We start from the raw sequence: 7,686 nt of genomic DNA, 5'->3' as shown, positions 1-7,686 counted from the left end.
CAGCTCTGCCAATGCACCTCACTCCTGCCCTGCAGCACCCCCTGCTACTCCAGTACTGAGACCCTCACACACAGCTCTGCCAATGCACCTCACTCCTGCCCTGCAGCACCCCCTGCTATTCCAGTACTGAGACCCTCACACACAGCTCTGCCAATGCACCTCACTCCTGCCCTGCAGCACCCCCTGCTATTCCAGTACTGAGACCCTCACACACAGCTCTGTCAATGCACCTCACTCCTGCCCTGCAGCACCCCCTGCTATTCCAGTACTGAGACCCTCACACACAGCTCTGCCAATGCACCTCACTCCTGCCCTGCAGCACCCCCTGCTATTCCAGTACTGAGACCCTCACTCACAGCTCTGCCAATGCACCTCACTCCTGCCCTGCAGCACCTCCTGATATTCCAGTACTGAGACCCTCACACACAGCTCTACCAATGCACCTCACTCCTGCCCTGCAGCACCCCCTGCTATTCCAGTACTGAGACCCTCACACACAGCTCTGCCAATGCACCTCACTCCTGCCCTGCAGCACCCCCTGCTATTCCAGTACTGAGACCCTCACACACAGCTCTACCAATGCACCTCACTCCTGCCCTGCAGCACCCCCTGCTATTCCAGTACTGAGACCCTCACACACAGCTCTACCAATGCACCTCACTCCTGCCCTGCAGCACCCCCTGCTATTCCAGTACTGAGACCCTCACACACAGCTCTACCAATGCACCTCACTCCTGCCCTGCAGCACCCCCTGCTATTCCAGTACTGAGACCCTCACACACAGCTCTACCAATGCACCTCACTCCTGCCCTGCAGCACCCCCTGCTATTCCAGTACTGAGACCCTCACACACACACAGCTCTGCCAATGCACCTCACTCCTGCCCTGCAGCACCCCCTGCTATTCCAGTACTGAGACCCTCACACACAGCTCTGCCAATGCCCCTCACTCCTGCCCTGCAGCACCCCCTGCTATTCCAGTACTGAGACCCTCACACACAGCTCTGCCAATGCACCTCACTCCTGCCCTGCAGCACCCCCTGCTATTCCAGTACTGAGACCCTCACACACAGCTCTGTCAATGCACCTCACTCCTGCCCTGCAGCACCCCCTGCTATTCCAGTACTGAGAACTTCTCACACACAGCTCTGCCAATGCACCTCACTCCTGCCCTGCAGCACCCCCTTCTACTCCAGTACTGAGACCCTCACACACAGCTCTGCCAATGCACCTCACTCCTGCCCTGCAGCACCCCCTGCTGTTCCAGTATTGAGACCCTCACACACAGCTCTGCCAATGCACCTCACTCCTGCCCTGCAGCACCCCCTGCTATTCCAGTACTGAGACCTTCTCACACACAGCTCTGCCAATGCACCTCACTCCTGCCCTGCAGCACCCCCTTCTACTCCAGTACTGAGACCCTCACACACAGCTCTGCCAATGCACCTCACGCCTGCCCTGCAGCACCCCCTGCTATTCCAGTACTGAGACCCTCACACACAGCTCTGCCAATGCACCTCACTCCTGCCCTGCAACACCCCCTGCTATTCCAGTACTGAGACCCTCACACACAGCTCTGTCAATGCACCTCAGTACTGGAACAGTAGGATGTGCTGTAGGGCAGGAGTGAGTTGCATGCCCTACTATTCCAATACTGAGTCCCCACACAAGTAGCTGCATGGGGTAAGAATTATAGGACAGTAGAAGTACAAAACCTAGAATGCAGTGTATTTTGAAGGGACGCCTGGCAGAGTACCGAGATGTCGGGTGAGAGAGGCAGTGAGGACTGTGATAGGAGGCAGCTCTTTGAACAGCGATATCCTTCTCCAGAAATCATCCATCCCTCCAGAAACCCTCAGTTCGTCTTTCTGTCTGTCTGTCTCTCTCTGTCTGCCAGCCCTGGAAAAGGTGTTTTGCTCTCTGTGTCGGTCTGAAAGTTAATTACACTGACCTGCTTTACCCTGGCTTCGTGAAAGAGTTAGCAAGAGAGGGATGGAAAGAGACAGTGTCAAAGAGAGACCAAGAGAGAGAGAGAGAGAGAGGGGGAGAGAGAGAGAGACAGAGAGAGAGAGAGAGAGAGCGAGAGAGAGAGGGAGAGAGAGTGAGAGAGAGTGAGAGAGAGAGAGACCGAGAGAGAGAGAGAGAGCGTGCGCGAGAGAGAGAGAGACCGAGAGAGAGATAACACACACACACCCCCATGCTGCCTCTGATGGTAAGAGGGATGGACAGAAACTGGTTCCAAGTCCTCTTTTTTTTGGGAGGGTCCTCTGGCTCCTGACAGCAGTGCACCCTCATTTTCTCCTCACTGTAGCTCTAAAGGCATTGTCTCACCTTCAGTCCTGGAGGCAGCGGCCTCTGCTCCTCTCAGAAGGCACGGGGCATTGATTTATAATTACCCACTGAGCAAAGAAGATTTTACAGAAAAAAAATCTATGAAGAAAGAAGAAGACACTAATTTATCCAGTGTCGCCGATAGCTCTGGTTGTGCCTCTCTCTGCCCCTTCCTCCGCCCTGCCCGGGGCACCTGGCGCTCCTCTGACTGCCAGCTCACCACGGAGAGTCTTTTATTAGTAGTTTCCCGCTTTTCAGGCTCAGGGGCCGATGCAATAAAGCGAGCTCAGCCTAGTGACAGGTTAACACGCGGTCGGGCACGCGTTTTGGACGCGCCAGACTAACACCCAAAGAGGGGATTAGCGCGTCCAAAACGAGCGTCCAAACCCGCTTGTAGCTAATAGCGCTCATCACATGTAAGGCTGAGGCTATTAGCTTTTACCCCCTCCCCCCCCCCATGCAGAAAAACGCCAGTTGCCCAACACTTTTAATGCGGCAAATTTAATGCCAGCCCCGGACCTGGGCGTTAAGTCACACCGCGAGCCAGGGGCGCACGAAAAACCCCCCCAAATGCTGCTCTCTTTGGTTCCTCCTACTTAGTCTCGAAGTATCGTTGCTACCCTGAGATCTACTGCCTTCGGCGATGAAAAGTCAAGGAAAATGTAATGGGCGGATAACCCCATAAGATTTCTGGGTGCACAATGCGTGCGCATGAAATACACGCTCCAGGGCGATGCTGCTGTGCATGTACATTGTGCGCATAAATCAGCCGCAGGGCAAGAAAATGGACGCTCGTATTGAGCGCCTGCTTTCCTGACCTGCGCACATCCACAGCTCCTGGGCGTCCGAGGCTTTTGAGCACGAGGGACGCACAATTTCTTGTTCGCCGCATCCCTTTTAGCACAGCAGCTCCTTATAATATAGCATCGGGTGCCCAGGGGAGGTGGTTGTGCATGCTTTAGGAAAACGGGTGCTCAGTACAAACACCCGCTTTACCACGCTTGATATTGCATCGGTCTGTCAGTGACAGAGCCGGGGATTAGAGCCGAGGCACAGGGAGATAAAGTGACTCCCCCAGGGTCACACAGAGTCAGTGACAGAGCTGGGGATTAGAGCTGAGGCACAGGGAGATAAAGTGACTCCCCCAGGGTCACACTCAGAGAGTCAGTGACAGAGGTGAGGATTAGAGCCGAGGCACAGGGAGATAAAGTGACTCCCCCAGGGTCACACAGAGTCAGTGACAGAGCTGGGGATTAGAGCTGAGGCACAGGGAGATAAAGTGACTCCCCCAGGGTCACACACAGATAGTGTGACAGAGGTGAGGATTAGAGCCGAGGCACAGGGAGATAAAGTGACTCCCCCAGGGACACACACAGAGAGTCAGTGACAGAGCCGGGGATTAGAGCCGAGGCACAGGGAGATAAAGTGACTCCCCCAGGGTCACAGTGACAGAGCCGAGGCACAGGGAGATAAAGTGACTCCCCCAGGGTCACAGTGACAGAGCCGGGGATTAGAGCCGAGGCACAGGGAGATAAAGTGACTCCCCCAGGGTCATAGTGACAGAGCCGGGGATTAGAGCTGAAGCACAGGGACATAAAGTGACTCCCCCAGGGACACACACACAGAGTCAGTGACAGAGCCGGGGATTAGAGCCGAGGCACAGGGAGATAAAGTGACTCCCCCAGGGACACACACACAGAGTCAGTGACAGAGCCGGGGATTAGAGCCGAGGCACAGGGAGATAAAGTGACTCCCCCAGGGTCACAGTGACAGAGCCGAGGCACAGGGAGATAAAGTGACTCCCCCAGGGTCACAGTGACAGAGCCGGGGATTAGAGCCGAGGCACAGGGAGATAAAGTGACTCCCCCAGGGTCATAGGGACAGAGCCGGGGATTAGAGCTGAAGCACAGGGACATAAAGTGACTCCCCCAGGGTCACAGTGACAGAGCCGGGGATTAGAGCCGAGGCACAGGGAGATAAAGTGACTCCCCCAGGGTCACAGTGACAGAGCTGGGGATTAGAGCTGAAGCACAGGGAGATAAAGTGACTCCCCCATAGAGAGTCGGTGACAGAGCCAGGGATTACAACTGAAGCACTGGGAGATAAAATTATTTAGTTATTTCCTAGGGACAAGTCCTAAGCCTTTCTGTGAAATGCAAACTCTGTGTGCCAGAGAAGATTTCGGTAATTTCCAGCATAGGTAAAGCACAGTGTTAACGGATTAAGAAGTTCAGGGTGTGCTTTCTCCTATCACCAGGAGTCTCTCTGAAGCTGGTCTGATGGTGTCTATCCACTTGTCTATTGGCAGCAGCTAGAGCACACAGCCTGAGCTTTCTCTGCTGTTGCCACACTGCATTATCCAACAGTGTAGAAAAAAAACCAACAACGGATTAAGCTAGAAAATGAAGCAGATCTGAGGTCTGGAGGGACAAACAAACACTAGTAGGAGGCCTCATTTCATCTTGTAGGCGCAGGAGAAATTTTCCATTTTTTTATGGCTCAAATATGACCTTATGTGCTTATCACACACACACACACAGAAATAGTATTGAGGAAATACTATGAACATTTCAAATGGTTTTATTCTGTTCTGAAAGTGCAGCAGCTGAGCCCGATAATGATAATAGGAGCAATGGGGACGTTTGCCTACTATTTCCTAACTAGAGACAGAGGTTTCATTACACAGAGAGTCCCTGCAGTCGCCCCCCCCCCCCCCCCCCACCACCACAGTTCGACCAATGCACCTCAATCCTGCCCTGCAGCACCCCCTGCTATTCCAGTACTGAGACCCTCACACACAGCTCTGCCAATGCACCTCACTCCTGCCCTGCAGCACCCCCTGCTATTCCAGTACTGAGACCCTCACACACAGCTCTGCAAATGCATCTCACTCCTGCCCTGCAGCACCTCCTGCTATTCCAGTACTGAGACCCTCACATACAGCTCTACCAATGCACCTCACTCCTGCCCTGCAGCACCTCCTGCTACTCCAGTACTGAGACCCTCAGACACAGCTCTGCCAATGCACCTCACTCCTGCCCTGCAGCACCCCCTGCTACTCCAGTACTGAGACCTTCAGACACAGCTCTGCCAATGCACCTCACTCCTGCCCTGCAGCACCCCCTGCTACTCCAGTACTGAGACCCTCAGACACAGCTCTACCAATGCACCTCACTCCTGCCCTGCAGCACCCCCTGCTACTCCAGTACTGAGACCTTCAGACACAGCTCTGCCAATGCACCTCACTCCTGCCCTGCAGCACCCCCTGCTACTCCAGTACTGAGACCCTCAGACACAGCTCTGCCAATGCACCTCACTCCTGCCCTGCAGCACCCCCTGCTACTCCAGTACTGAGACCCTCAGACACAGCTCTGCCAATGCACCTCACTCCTGCCCTGCAGCACCCCCTGCTACTCCAGTACTGAGACCCTCACACTCAGCTCTATTTTATTTATTTATTTATTTATTTATTTATTGTTTTCATATACCGACATTCGATCGAGATATCACATCGGTTTACATAAAACTAAAACAAATGAGACATAACATGCTTATGGTACATTGTAACAAGATAACAGATTGTAACAAGATACTAGTTTGTAGCAAGATAACGGTTTGTAACATGTTAACAGGGAGCTCTACCAATGCACCTCACTCCTGCCCTGCAGCACCCCCTGCTACTCCAGTACTGAGACCCTCACACACAGCTCTGCCAATGCACCTCACTCCTGCTCTGCAGCACCTCCTGCTATTCCAGTACTGAGACCCTCACACACAACTTTGCCATGCACCTCACTCCTGCCCTGCAATACCCCCTGCTGTTCCAGTACTGAGACCCTCACACACAGCTCTGCCAATGCATCTCACTCCTGCCCTGCAGCACCTTCTGCTACTCCAGTACTGAGACCCTCACACACAGTTCTGTGGATGCACCACACTCCTACCCTGCAGCATCCCCTGCTATTCCAGAACTGAGACCCTCACTCACAGCTCTGCCAATGCACCTCAATACTAAATCTGCAGCACCCCCTGCTATTCCAGAACTGAGACCCTCACTCACAGCTCTGCCAAGGCACCTCACTCCTGCTCTGTAGCACCCGCTGCTATTCTAGTACTGAGACCCTCACACACAGCTCTGCCCATGTACCTCACTCCTGCTCTGTAGAACCCCCTGCTATTCCAGGACTGAGACCCTCACCCACAGCTCTGCCAATGCACCTCACTCCTGCCCTGCAGCACCCCCTGCTATTCCAGTACTGAGACCCTTACACACAGCTCTGCCAATGCACCTCACTCCTGCCCTGCAGCACCCCCTGCTATTCCAGTACTGAGACCCTTACACACAGCTCTGCCAATGCACCTCACTCCTGCCCTGCAGCACCATCTTATGCAGGAGCCAGTAGGAGGAATATGAACAGCAGCGCTGGGGAAACCTGTTATGATTTACTGGAGTCCTGGTCTCCGACAAGAAAGGAGAAAAAAAACAAAACAAAACAAAACCACCTTATCTAGGACAGTGAGTCAGTGACTGCAATCCGTGCTTTTCAATTTAATGCTAATTGTTAAGAAGAAGCCCCTGACATGGCAGCAGCCTTTGGGAGCTTTGCTGTCACCTGGCAGCGCCTGTGGCCCTTCCCTTCTGCAGCACCCAAGCCAGGAAATGGGAGCTGCTAATGGTGGAGGAGACTCAGCCGTCCATCTGTGCATCCCGGGGTAGGCTGCATGCAAGCCGCCCTTCTGGTCCTGGAAGGAAAGAGACAGTCGCACTGAGGACTGATGGGGGGAGGAGAAGAAAGAGCAGTCATTTGAGCCAGTGTGGAGGCTGGCAGGGGGCTGGGTGAGTGATGTCTCAAATCAGTGATTTGCTAAAGTTAATTGCTGAATGTGAGATTCTGAGAACAAGTGAGGAGGTGGTGAGACAATAAACTGAGAGCCAGAATTAATTAGTATTAGTATTACTGATTCACAGTCCTCAGTCCAACTCTGTCTGTCTGGCACAGGGATATAAATTATCTCACTACCAGGACTGGAGTGCTCAGGGGATGGGAGCAGGGATACAGAGCCTCTCACCTCTAGGACTGGAGGGATCAGGGGATGGGGGCAGGGATACAGAGCCTGTCACCTCTAGGACTGGAGAGATCAGGGGATGGGAGCAGGGATACAGAGCCTGTCACCTCTAGGACTGGACGGCTCAGGGCATGGGTGCAGGGATGCAGAGCCTCTCACTTCTAGGACTGGAGGGATCAGGGGATGGGTGCAGGGATACAGATCCTGTCACCTCTAGGACTGGAGGGATCAGGGGATGGGTGCAGGGATACAGAGCCTCTCACTTCTAGGACTGGAGGGAGCAGGGGAT

The sequence above is a fragment of the Rhinatrema bivittatum genome, chromosome 16 (genome assembly GCF_901001135.1).
Source record: "Rhinatrema bivittatum chromosome 16, aRhiBiv1.1, whole genome shotgun sequence".
NCBI lineage: Eukaryota > Metazoa > Chordata > Amphibia > Gymnophiona > Rhinatrematidae > Rhinatrema > Rhinatrema bivittatum.
This window is presented reverse-complemented; position numbering follows the sequence as displayed.